The 14,164-nt window shown below is 45.8% G+C and overlaps 1 protein-coding gene across 1 annotated transcript in view; it reads right to left on the bottom strand.

Moving 5' to 3' along the window:
- Positions 1-14,164, bottom strand: part of BMP6 (bone morphogenetic protein 6) — a 146,273-nt gene that overhangs the window by 104,070 nt on the left and 28,039 nt on the right. The window lies entirely within an intron of this gene.

The raw sequence follows: 14,164 nt of genomic DNA, 5'->3' as shown, positions 1-14,164 counted from the left end.
TACTCAGGGAGGTTCAGAAAACAGGTTGTACTTTTAGGAGAGGGCGGAGACAATATCTAAAATCAACGGGGAAGTTACGTTGCTAATAATAGCTCTAACTACAGCCATGCAGCCCCAAGGTACCCTCTGGGGCTTAGTTGCAGGACCCCCGCGGACACCAAAACCCACAGAGGCTCAAACCCCTTACACTGGGCCCTCTGCATCCATGGGTATGCAGGGCTGGCTGTATACATGTTTATATCCCTCTCTGGAGTTGTGTTCCAATCCCAATCTGTGTCCAGGACTTAAATGAAAGACAAAATGTGAACAAAATTCCCAGTCCTGCAGATATTCGATCTTTACTCGGTGGGCCACAGGTCAAGAGAAAGAAGAACCATTGTGACATGTGGTTTCTGCCTCTCCTTAAGGGATCACTTTTTTCACTATTATTTGGACCAAATCACCAGGACCTAGAATTTGAAATTGATGTAAGCTATACACACATCACTGAATAAGCACTTAGACAGCAATTCATGTAAAAGTATATTCAGCTGCGTAAGAACAGGATGTGGCTTATTTTTTTATCTTAGATGTTTTATACTGTATTATTTAAACTGTTCCATGCACTTTAAAAAAAGGCAGAAAGTTTCCACATTCATTTTTTAAGTTCACACTATAAGTAGCTATATAACCCTGATATCAAAACTGAACAAGGATAGAAAATAAATGGAAATGTATAGCAATCTCATTTGACTACATCCAAAGATCCTAAATATAGGAGTCTATTTAAATATTTGTATATGAGAAGGGTTTATTCCAAGGATGCAAGAATGATTCAACATTAGAAAATCTGTTTACGTTAAGTCACTACTTTGAAGGATGCCCATTGTTGCCAGGATATATTTTATAATAATAAAATATTTTTTAGGAACTCTCAGAGGTCCTAGACAATGAAGGACAAGGAAAAGACAGTGATGAATCCTAGAAAGAAAATTTCAAATTTATCTTTATTTGTAGATGATATGATGGTCTACCTCAAAAATCCAAGAAAATCAACCTCTCTGCATTGTTTTTTTCTGGTTTGATTTTTTTTAAATAATTGCAATTATAAATTACAATTTACAAATTATAATAATACTTTTCCAAATATCTTTTCCCTGACATTCCGAAACGCTTAGAGCAACTACCTTAAGTATGTTCCCAAGCTTGATTTCTCTGTGACCCTAACCAGGTAAGTCTTTCAGATTTTCAATTCACAGGCTAGAAAAGGCAGAAAAACAAAAACCTGGCAGAGGTCATAGGAAGAGGGATGTGACGATCACAAACATCTGTGCTGAACTTGACCCCAACTCAACACATCTGAGCATAAGCCCCTGGCTTTCCAACTTTGCTGCACCCCGCAATCCGCTGGGGTATCTTTAAGAGAATGTGTGACGCCAGCTCCCACCCCAGACACTGTGATTGATTTAGGGTGCAACCTGGGCATCGAGTTTTTAAAAGCACTTCAGGTGATTCTAAAACCTCACAAAGTCTGGGAACTGCTGACTTCAGCAGTTCCCAGGCTGCTCGTCATTTTGGCAAGTCTGGGCTCCGAAGAACTGAGAGCATAGCTCTGCTTCGTCCTTTCCAACATCTGGCTCAGGTCCTTTTACCTATAACCCGTCTCTGTTCTAATTCAGAAACTTCCTGGGACATCTGAGCACCTCTTTGGCCTTTGGCTTTATTCATCCTATCTGCACTGCCCTACTAACACATTACGTACTTACTGAATATGTTGGTTTTGTGGGGGAAGTGTGTATCCCTTCAGAATGGTTTATCTAGTTAGTACAGTAAAGCTCCTACCAGATTTACTGACCACCTACCGTGCAGGTGCTGTGGGGTGACAGCAATGATTAAGGCCCCATCTTGAGCCCCCTGGTGTTCACAGTTTACGATGTGGCAGAAGAAGACACAAAATAACCATAACAACAAAAAACATGACTGAGCATGATGAGCTGTGATGAGTACAACAAGAAAGGCACAAATCGGGACTTCCCTGGTGGTCCAGTGATAAAGAATCCGCCTTCCAATGCAGGGGACGCAGGTTCCATCCCTGGTCGGGGAGCTAAGATCCCACATGCCACGGGGCAACGAAGCCCAGGTGCCACAACTACTGAGCTCGCGCACCTCAACAAGAGAGCCCACGTGCTCTGGAGCCCGCACACCACAACTAGACAGAGAAAAACCACACACTGCAACTAGAGAGAAGCTGGCGTGCCGCAACGAAAAGATCCTTCGTGCTGCATGCCTCAGCAAAGACCCCACATGCCGCCACTAAGAGCCGATGCCGCCAAAAAAATAAATAAATAAAAATTTAAAAAGAAAGGCACAAATCAAGGGAGAGAGAAATACTCCTTTACCTCGCAAAATAATGAGACAGGAAGAAGGAGAAGTAGCCAATCCTACAGGGTTTCTGAAACAAGAAAGAGACTCTCAGGCCCCTGGCTGGGTAGGGAGGTACAACAAGGAGATGCCAGCCTGGCAGGGGTGACCTGATGAGCACACGTGGTGAGGAAGTCGAGATGTGGCCTCTACAAGGCTGGAGACTGAGGTTCAAAAGCAGGTAAGAAGACAGCCTGGAGAAGCAGATGCAAAGGGGGCAGAGCCCATGGGAGAGGTCAGTGTGTCTGAAAAAACCCAGGGGACCCAGCTCTGATGAAGCAGGGCACCAGGTGCAAGTGAAAACCTGTCACTTCCAGTTTCCGGTTTGGCATGTAAGGATCTCGGAAGTCACCAATACATCCTAAGAACAAGTAAAAAAAGCTAAACAAACTAAAAACCAGCAACTCTTCTTGAACCCATCAGAGAAGTGAGGTCAAGGGCAAGGCACTGCCCCAGAACTTGGACAGACAAGCAGAGACAGAGGACTGCAATTTACCAGAGCAGAGACTCATGAGCAGAAATCCCTACAGGAACCAGCTCTGTGGTAGGAAATCCTGAACTGTAATTGATGAATTGCTGGGGCTTGCTGTGAACAATTCTGAGAATTAAAACTCCAGGGGGACCCCATGCTTCTGTGAGTTTCACCCTCTTCAGGAACTCGACCAGGTTCTCACAGCGAAGATCAGAGAAAAATCCCCACGTGCTTTCAACAGGAAGAGGGCAAAAGGGGTCATCCTGAAGTATACCAGAGCACTCTGTTCTTCACAACGCCTGAAACCATGAGGAATTATTTCACTAGTGCCCAAGCAACCTGGGAGAAAGGAAATACCCGAAAGCTGCCCCCTGTAGCCATCCTGCCCCACCTAAGGGGGAAAAAAACCGCAGAGCCTGGTGAAGGTCAGGGCCTGGGGCACAGGTTCACTGCCAAGACTGAGATCTAATCACAGGACTGGAGAACACTCTCCCCTCCTCCCATCTCACCACCACATTCCTTGGGGCTTCTTTACCCACAGTTCCTTTGACCCAGTACGTCATGTCTATCTTTCGACAAAAAATTACAAGGCATACTAAAAGGCAAAAAACAACACAGCTTGAAGAGACAGAGCAAGCATCAGAACCAGGCTCCGACATGGCAGGGATGTTGGAATTATGAGATCAGGAAATTAAAATAACGAAGACCGTCAGGTAACAAAAGATTTGCCAGCTAGTACCTGAATAAAAACCATCCCTGGCTTGAAGGCACCAACAGTATTACATTTTCACCTAAGATAACAAATAAGAAAAAGTACAGCTCTGTACCTGGGAGAAAAACAGCTGACAACTGAGTTTCCTGAGCTCGCCCTCACCGACCTATTAAATCCGACTCTCCAGGTGGGACTCAGGATAGGGATGGTATGTAAAATATCGCCAGGGACTTCCCTGGTGGCGCAGTGGTTAAGAATCTGCCTGCCAATGCAGGGGACACAGGTTCGAGCGCTGGTCCAGGAAGATCCCACATGCCGCGGAGCAACTTCTCAACAAGAGAAGCCACCGCAACGAGAAGCCCGCGCACCACAACAAAGAGTAGCCCCCGCTCGCCACAACTAGAGAAAGCCCGTGCACAGCAACGAAGACCCAGCGCTGCCAAAAATAAATTAATTAAAAAAAAAATCTTCATCCATGTCACCCGGCAAAGTCTCCTGCATAAAGGACATGCCTTCAAATATATATATTGATTTTATTTGTGTGCATTATTCTAAAAACAGCAAGCTTACATTTAGGCACAAGTAAACAGTCTGCCATTACATGCTTTCCAATTAATTATTTCTAATACTCCACTTTAGCGAACTCATCATTAGAGGCAGACTTCAAAACCACCCAAACTCTGCAGATAAGATACAATCCTCAAAACGCTCTACAGGGTCCTCCTCAAAAGACCACCTGGGAGCACATACTGAATGCAGAAAGAATCTCCCACTTAAACATGCTCAGCCATCGCAAGGCATCAAACTTACTGTAGCAGACAGAACAGTGGCCCCCAAAGATGGCCACGTCCTAATCCCTGGAACCAGGGGATGTGTTACCTTACACCGTCAAAGGGATTTTGCAGATGCAATTAAGCCACGGATTTTGAGATGAGGAGATAATCCCCGGTTATCCAGCTGGGCCCAACGTGGGACACAGGAGAGTCAGGAGGAGAGGTGATGCAGAGGGTGAGAGAGATCTGAAGATGGAGGAAAAGGTCACAAGCCAAGGAACGCAGGTAGCCTCTAGGAGCTGCAAAAGTCAAGGAAGCAGATATTTTCCCCTAGAGCCTCCTGAAGAAACACAGCCTGGCTAACACCTAAAATTAACCCAGGGAGACCTATGTCAGACCTCTGGTCTACACAGCTGTAGGAGAAGCTCATGTTGTTTTAAGTCACTAACCTTGGGGTAATTTGTCGCAGCAGCAACAGAAGCACACTTGCCATCTACCAGCATGTGCCAAAGGGGGTCAGGCCAGCGAGTTGACGCGAGAACGGGAACCGGGGTCCCTCGCCTGGGGAGGTGCTGATGATGCCAAGGTGAGGAGCGAACTTTGGTGGGTGGGTGCTTCTGACACACCCGCATGTCCTTGCTGATGGGAGGTGGGATCACGAAGCAGTTAACCTACCTCAACCAACTGCACCAAACAAGGACTGACCACCCAAGTTGTTTGTTTTTTTTTTTTTTTTGGAAGGGCGGGTGAAGGGGACTCTTCTCTTTTCCTGTAACAGTGAGAGTTGATGTAATTACCTCTGTCCTTCTTAAAATCCTGAGAAGCAGGTCAGATAATGAATATGTTGAAAGGAACTGGCGTTTCCCAAGCAAGCCTGACCTCTTTGAGCAATAAACCTACAACCCCGGGCATCCCTGGGCCAACCCATCAGGAGGGAGATGCAGAAACCAATTATCCATAAATTCAAGGCTTTGAAGTCTCAAGACTGGTCTATTCCTGGAACACTCTGTAAGTCACCATTTGTTAGAACACAGTTGCATAACGAAAGGGACTGAGATGCGTCCCGGTGACAGTGAAGCAGGATACTGTGTGTGTTTGACCAAACCTTCATCGTGCAGCTGGAACCCAAGGTGACAGAGTCACCCCTCACCCTTGGAACACACAGCATGTCCCTTCTGAGTGGCCAGCGACCACTGCAGGGTGTGCCCCACATTGGTCTCTGCAAAACCAGCCACGAAACACCAGCTGACTGGTCTTAACAACTCCAAGGAACGGCTGATGAATAAGACTGGATTTGCACTGTGGAGGGCATGCAAGTTATTCAAGTCCAACATTTTAAAAGTTCAATCTATGATCCCTCTTTAAAGGGGCCAAGAACCAAGGTGACAGTGACACACTGTGAATGATATTGCATGTAGGGAGAGGAGAGGAAGACGACTGGGAATGCGACAAAATTCAAACGTGTCGCAAGTCTCCCACTATGGAGAGAAGACATGAAGTCAAACTGATTCCCTGCACGCGGTAAGTGTTTAACACAAGTCTATTCGGAGAAGGCGGGAAGAGAACCCTCAGGCTGTCCAGGTGACAAGATCTCCAGGCACAAAATAAACCCCTCCTTGGCTTCTCTCTCCCGGTCCCCCTTGGGCCTCCTTACTGCTGGGGACCCTGCAGTCCCAGCAACAAGAATGTGGTAGCAACCGGACCACAGAAATCTGACCTCCACATAACATCACTGGAGGGGACCCCTGACGAGCACCCTCACACGTGCTCTGTGTGCATTACAGACATCCTCCCTCCCAGACAGCAAACCTACGTTCGTGCAGTAAAGGGGGAAGAAAACAGGAGTGTGGTCTGACACTTCATCTTAGTGGGAATCATTACAGGTACAGGCTTTTGGGCCCATGAATTTCTAACGTCTTCTTCTCGAAGTTGCAGATGATTTTAAAACCAGTAGAGAAAGATAAACACCCCCTCCCATCCCCTCCAGAAAAGGACAGCCCCCTGCTTGAATATTCAACGGAGGTTTCATTTGAGGAAAGTAGATGAAATTTCAGACTCCCTTCCCCCCAAAGCATTCCCACACGAATCATTCGAAACCCTTGAACCGCCTGAGCTGAAAACCCAGACTCACCTCTCTACCCGCCCCGCTTCCCCCAGAGCGCACGGCAGATACCCGGTCACGTAACCCCCTCCCCCGCTGGGGTCCCCCTGGCAGGGCACCACTGTGTTTTTTCACCATTTCTGAGGACAGATCCTTCACTCAACAGCTGTGTTTGTTTACGGGATGAGAAATGAACACGGGACACACGCTCTTGATCCAGCAGAGTTTTCCTTTTGGCATCTCCCTCCCAGACTACACAATATATCCGACCTTGTAGTCCGGTTAGAATTTGCCATCAGCTGGAGCCAAGAGGGTGGGTAGGGAGGACGTCGCCATGGAGGGGAACCTGGAATCATTTGCTCTATAGACAGACATCAATTTTTCCTTGAAGCGGTGCCAATAGGCCACCCCGTGTGTCCCTCCGAACCTACCATTTCTCTACAGCAGAGGGACAGGGTCCCCACTTCTCAGACACCAGGGGATGGGCGGCTCTGTGAGTCCCTCGATGTCCTGCCCGGGCATGATGGAGCCAACTTGGCTGTCCAAGGCCACAACCCACACTTCCACATCTGGCAAACTGTCGCCCGTAGCAAGGTGCCCTTTGAATGAAATTCACCAGCCTCCTTTCTATGTGGTGTTTTAAAAAAGATGAGGGTAAAAGTCTCCGACATACAAGAAAAGGCAGATGTTTTCTTGAAACTTTTTCTGTTCAGAAAACGACTTTGCTTTTGGTGGTTTCTTAAAATTCCCAAAAGTGCTCCCTCAACTTTTAAAAATCAGATCATCTGGAAGAGGATCACTATTCTATATAAAAATACCAAACTTTATCATTCCTTTTTTTTTCTTTTTGGGAAACGTATACTTCCGATCTTCTTGTTTCAGAGTAATGGGGTGTCTTGTGCTTTCATTCCTCTGCAATGTCTTTTGGATTATTCCTCACCCGGGGTTGGCTGCAGAAAGCAGAGGCCGAAAACACTGGCGAGCTGTCTCCAAGTTCGAAATTCACTCCTGGGATGTATGTTTTGTCTTTCGAAATGCGGGTTTCTGAAAGCTCACCCAGTTATCTAAGACTTAGGGAATCCACAGGAGTATCTGCAGAGCACAGTGTGCGGTGCAAACACGCAAGGGAGTCCCAAGGGCAGGTGGGAAGTAGGGCCAACGTACACGGCCACGTTTTATGGGCTGCATCCCAGGTGTTCAAAGGCCCCGCCTCTACGCTCCCAGGACACCGCAAACGCAAAGCAGACGCCAGCTGGCTGCACTCTGGTGTCACTAGGCAGCTTAAACATCAAGCCAAGCATGGAGGTTCCTTTCTCATCTTACTGCTTCTCCCCTCGAGGGGCAATATGAGAATATGAATGCACAGCCGGTGTTCTCATAGGATGCTGTGGTCACTGGAACAATACTTAAAATGTGTGGACACACACACTCAGACACACACAGTGAGTCATATCTTTCTATTAGAGCAGAATATAATATCGTTATAGACGCTGTAACATTTAGAGCCAGAAACAATATTTCATACGCCACAGATTAAGATTAAACTCACACTTCTAACAGTATGTGTTGACTGTTTTACTCAGCTAGCTCCTAGAATATATTTATGTCCTAACTTTTTGTTTTATATTCATCTTATCTCCCCTGATAAGCTGTAAACTCCAGGAGGTCAAGGACTGCTGCATAAGTATTTGAACCCTAGTCAACCCTTAGCAGTAGGAGGTGCCCCAGTAATACGGTGAAAACTACCTCATTCTTAAAGCAAACCTTCAGGTCTGAATAAAATGCCAAGCCAGGAAGTCACTGGTGAGGCCCAGACATGTCCTCTGAAAAGTAACCCGTAACATGTCATGAACACATGGCTGCTTCCATTATAACGAAGACACCACCTCCTCCCTACACCAAAGGCAAAGTAATCAGCGGGTGGCAAGAGTCTTCTGCCTGTGTCCTCCAGGAGGTGACGTACGAGTGGGGATGGGAAAAAGTGAACAAATGACAGCCGAGCCATCAGGAAGTGGCAACCAAATGCTATGAAGACTTCGAGGAAAGGGAGTTTGCATCTACCCCAAAGAGGTCAGTAAAGGCTTAAGGAAGGAGCTACAATTTGAGATGGGCCTTGAAGGGTGGCTAAGAGCACGCAGAAAGGTGGTGAGGGCTGAGATCCAGAGCCCACTTCAGCGGCTGCGTCTGGGTCTTGAATGCTGACCCAATCCATTCAAACACAAACCATGGCTGCTGCGGTGGGTCACCCCTCAGCAGGACTGGAATCTTCTATGCTATTAGCTGGTCACACTGAGTCCATGACAGAATATCACATGTCCCTCTCCACCTTACGAAAAGAGAAGTGCACTTGGAATTCTATGTTAAAATAATACACTGGGCTCCTTCTGTCTCTAGCCCAATTATAGGATGTTGGAACGCTCTGCTGGAAAACTTGCGATAATGAGCCAGTGCTCAAGGGCATAATGTTTTGATTGTCAAACAGGTTGCTCATGATGCAAATCTATGACTTCAGAAGTGATTTCACGAACATCTTGGTAACAGCCATCTGACTCATAAGCTCCAACGCAGTCTTCAAAAGCAGCTGTGTGTGCAAGCAATCCAAAGACGGTCCTTGAGAAATGTTACAGCGAAGCATAAAGTAAGACAAGAAAGCCCGCATCTTGAAGAGGGTATCATTTCGCAGTGCAACTTTCACACTCAACGCAAGGCGAGGGCCAAGCCAACCATGCAAAATGTGCCAGGGCAGGGCATGGCTGATCCGGGGGAGAGAACACACGTATAGGCTTATGTGGTTTTACAAAATTAACGGGAGACTTGCCACCCGCTGATTACAGCAAAGAAAACTCACTTGGAGGTCTCCTAAGACAATCCTTATTTCACACAGAACGTTTTGATCCATTCAAGACTTTGACTTTGATGTTTACGTTTTATTCCCCAGGCATCTGTTGTTTATGTGTTAAAAAGCTATGGCCCAGGAGAGGTAAGTGACTTGCCCAGGGTCGCCCAGCAGTCAAGTCAGGGTGGGAGGATGGTGTCTCTCACTCCACTGATTCCTTCCCTTTCATCCACAAGCAGATTGACAAAGACACTCAGGAAAAGGGCCAAATATGTTATAATTCTGCATTTCCTGTTTCAATTTCACTGCTGTTTATCACACCAGCTCAAAAAAAAGTGAAAGTCTGGTTTCTTAAAAATAAGAATGGAGGGCTTCCCTGGTGGCGCAGCGGTCGAGAGTCCACCTGCCGATGCAGGGGATGCGGGTTCGTGCCCCGGTCTGGGAGGATCCCACGTGCTGCGGAGCAGCTGGGCCCGTGAGCCATGGCCGCTGAGCCTGCGCGTCCGGAGCCTGTGCTCCGCAGCGGGAGAGGCCACAACAGTGAGTGGCCCACGTACCGCAAAAAAATAAAATAAAATAAGAATGGAATCAGCGGGTGTTTAAATTTTACTTCTCTGTTCTCCTACTCCACTTGAGCTTTTAAAGTCATACGTCCTTAATCCCATAGAACATGTCCCTTATTTAAAATTCAAAGCAAGTTCAAGGCAAGAGCCTTAAAGAACATGGATTTTACTAATGAGGCAACTGGGATCTAGATAGGTTACCAGGACTGCAAGGTTACCAGCTATATAGTGGCAAACCAAGACTAGAAACAGAGTGTTCTGGACTCCAGCACGCAGAGTGATGACGGAGGACCTCGGAAAAGCTGAATTCTAACTGCCTACAGCACATGGCTTGCATTTTTTCACCCATGCTCTGACAGGTCCCCTCCACCTTGAGCTGCCCGAGGAACCATCTGGCAGAATTCACATCTGGTGGAATTATTCAGGAACAATGTATGATCTTCCTAGGAACACAGGTTTCTAGTAAGACGGAAGATATTACTAGTGTTGAGGATACTTACATGGTCGTGAGGGACATAAAGAATGTCTAACGGCATCTCCTGAATCACTAAATGAGTCCCCAAATCAGCAGTGAGAATGGCATTCTGAAAAAGGAAAGCCTTCCTTGTACCAGGTTACCATTCAGAGGGTAATTCCATAGCTAACATGAGCCAGGCTCTGCGCTCAAAGAAACACAGGAATAAGACAGCCCCTGCTCTTAGGAGCTCTTGGTCTGGCCGGAAGCATTGATGAGTAAACAGATCACTCGCGTTGGTCTGACATGAGACACCTCTGCTCCACCACTGCCCACCGCCTCTCCTCAAACCACAGATGCACCTGTGGGCAGGTGAGCAAACAGAGAAGGGAACATGGGCTCCACCTCCCGTGGTGCCTGTGAGCCCGTGGTAGGCGGCTGGAGAGAGGGTAAGGGGGCTTGTTGTTGGGTCAACAAAGAGACTGGACACCAAAACTGCTAAGCACAGCCTGACCCAAAGGCTGCACTCTTCTCATGTGTCAGGTTTGGCAATGGGCCTCCTGTGACCAGCCCCTCTGAAGCATCCCCAAGCTTCACCTTCTAGCCACCACCACCACAGCTATTCAAAAAAGTAAAAATTAACATGCAAAGGCCACAAAGCACTGTAGGCAAGAGAGGGTGTTTGTTGATCCTGTTTTAAATAGGCTTGGTTGCAAACCAGAGCTGTCCGTATGGCCGTTTTCCAAAACACAAATCTGGTGAGGTCCTACAAGGACCCAAGAGGAGCCCAGATGAATTTCTTAGTCCTTAAATAAATGCCTGGGGGTGAGTGTTCAGCAGAATTCTCTAATCTATTCCTGATTCTGCCAGTCATTCCTAGGCTTGAGTGAGAATCTTTGTTCTATTCAGCTCCCTGCCTGGGTAGAGCAGGGATATCACTTATCTAAGGGTGTTGGCTACTCAACTTGCATTCACAACCTCAATGTGAATTCAGAGATGCTGGAATCTGCACAGATCACCATCTTTCCAGAAAGAAGCCGAGCTACAAGTCCGAAAGGTAACGTGTGGAATGTCTGTGGAAAATGCTATATATTTGGTTGGTGGTATCCCCATGCGTGAGCATTCTTCTCTAACCAGAAAGACTAGTTTGCCATGATTCTATTTCTCCTCTGCAGAGCCTTGATCTAGAAAAGAAGTCACTTCTAGAGAAACTCTGCAGATAATTTGAGGCAGGATTCCCGAACATGTGAACTTTCAGAGTAGCCATTTTAGCAGGCTAGGGAGTGGAGATCAGCAGTCATGACTGAGGACTGTGGAAAGAACGAAGAGGCATACTAGTTAGGATTTCATTCCTGCTCTGCAGAGCAGGGAGCCTTCAAAAGGAGAGAGTGCAGGAATCTCTATGAAGACGAAGCTCCGGGTATAACCATAAAAGAACACAAACAGATTGCTGGTAAGGTGGGGAGACAAAATGGGAGAGGTCTGGAAAAGGAGCAGGCAGCACCTCTGAAACCAGTCTTGTTTCAGCACAAAGAATGTCCTGGTCAAGAGTAACAGTTGAGGTGTGTTCCTTTTTCTCTGAGGGAGAATGAAGAAATTAGAGACAAGTCATAGCTTCAAGGGATCAAAGGAACTTTGGGGACTCACAGCTGCTGTATGTATTGAGTTGGACAGTATCCCCACAAAATTCATATGCTTCCCAGAACCTCAGAATGTGACCTTATTTGGAAACAGGGTCCTTGTGGATATAATTAGTTAAGATGAGGTCATAACTGGAATAGGGTGGGCCCTTAACCCAATATGACTAATGTCCTTATAAGAAGAAGTGAAGAGACATAAAAACAGCAGAGAGAAAAAGAACGCCACGTGAAGACAGAGGCAGAGATTGCAGTGATGCTTCTACAAGTCAAAGAATACCAAGGACAGCCAGTAACACCAGAAGCTAAGAGAAGGGCAGGGAACAGATCCTCTCCTGCAGCCTTCAGAGAGCACAGCCCTGCCAACACCTTGATTCCAGACTTTTAGCCTCCAGAGCTGTGAGAGAATAAACTTCTGCTATTTAAACCCACCCAATTTACGGTACTTTGTTGTGGAAGCCCCAGGAAATTAATACACCATACTATGCATTTTGCAAATGAAATAATATAACTAGTACAGTCTTTGACTTCTTTATACCACACAATGGGAATTTCCCTTCTGTCCATGAAGACTAAACACTATGGAATTGCACTCCCACCATAAAACAATTAGAAAACAAATGAATAAAAGTTATGAAACAAATGATGTGAGCCCTACGACTGCCCCAGATCACTGCCTACAGAATTTCAGGTGTGGGGGGTCGTACAAAGTCCAATAGCCTCACTGAGTTCAAGAGACTGAGACTGGAGTTTGGGGAGGCCAACGTAGCTAAATTTGCAGGGCTGAATACCAGAAAAAAGGGAGTTACACAGAGAGAGCAAGCTCCAAAGATATGCAAAGGAGTCTTCTCTAGCCTTTAGCTGAATTCTCAACTGCTCATGTCTAACAAAACCTACAAGACATGGAAAGAACTATAGCGAAAAGAAAGAAAAATTACCAGAGCTCATACAAGGCTGCGAAGATTGTGTCCCCAAGAACCACAGTGTTGAGACATCATAGTATATGGAGCATTAGGTAGAATCTTCAAAAAGAATGTGCCTTAGTAGGGGAATAAATGTGTCCTAAAATAAAAGCTGACCTGTGCCCACTATAACAAAGCATAAAAGCAAACGTCAAAAAGATCCTCAAACAGGGCTTCCCTGGTGGCGCAGTGGTTGAGGGTCCGCCTGCCGATGCAGGGGACGCGGGTTCGTGCCCCGGTCCGGGAAGATCCCACATGCCGCGGAGCGGCTGCGCCCGTGAGCCACGGCCGCTGAGCCTGCGCGTCCGGAGCCTGTGCTCCGCAACGGGAGAGGCCACAATAGTGAGAGGCCCGCGTACCACAAAAAAGAATTTAAAAAAATGAATGGGCATGCAAAGAAACAGGAAAATATAACTCATAACCAAAAGAAAAGTCAATCAATACAAACAGACTCAAATAAAAGAGATAAAGAGTTATAATAATAATAGTAGGCAAGGACCTTGAATAGCTATTATGTCTTAAATATATGCTCAAGAATGCAAAGGAAAATATTAGTATGTGGAGGAAATAAATGGAAGCTATAAAATGTGCAAGTGAAACTTCCAGAAGTCAAACAAAAAATACACTGGATGAGATTAACAGCAGTTTAGATAATGAAGAAGGAAATATAAGTGAAGTTGAAGTCATAGCAACAGAAACTGTGCCAAATGAGACAGCACAGAGACAAGAAAAGACTGAAAAAAAAATGAACAGGGTTTGGTGAACTGTGGGATAACATAAAGCAGTCTAGCATTTTGGGAATTTCAGTCCCAGAAGGAGGGGAAGAAAAGGGGAAGGCTGAAAAGTGATTGGAAGAAGTAATGACCAAATTAAAAAAAAAAAGAAAACAAAAAAAAACCTATAAACTCACAGATCCAAGAAACTCAAAGAACTACAAATAGAAAAATCATAAAATAACACCAAGGCACATGATAAAAAAAACTGATGAAAAACAGCGATAAAGTCAAAAATCAGCCATATAAAAAAGACACACTACATACAGAAGACAAAGATAAACGTGATAGCAGACTTCTCAACAGGCCATTCAGAGTAGAAGTCAATAGAATGATATCTTTAAAGAGATATGTAGAAAGAAAAAAAACACTGACAACCTAAAATTATAATTTGAAAAATTAGAAGTTGAAAGTGAAAAATCTTTCAAAAATAGAGATAGACTTTTTCAGACAAAAACGCTGAGAGAATTTATCACCAGTA

Source organism: Tursiops truncatus, chromosome 10, assembly GCF_011762595.2.
Source record: "Tursiops truncatus isolate mTurTru1 chromosome 10, mTurTru1.mat.Y, whole genome shotgun sequence".
NCBI lineage: Eukaryota > Metazoa > Chordata > Mammalia > Artiodactyla > Delphinidae > Tursiops > Tursiops truncatus.
This window is presented reverse-complemented; position numbering and strand designations above follow the sequence as displayed.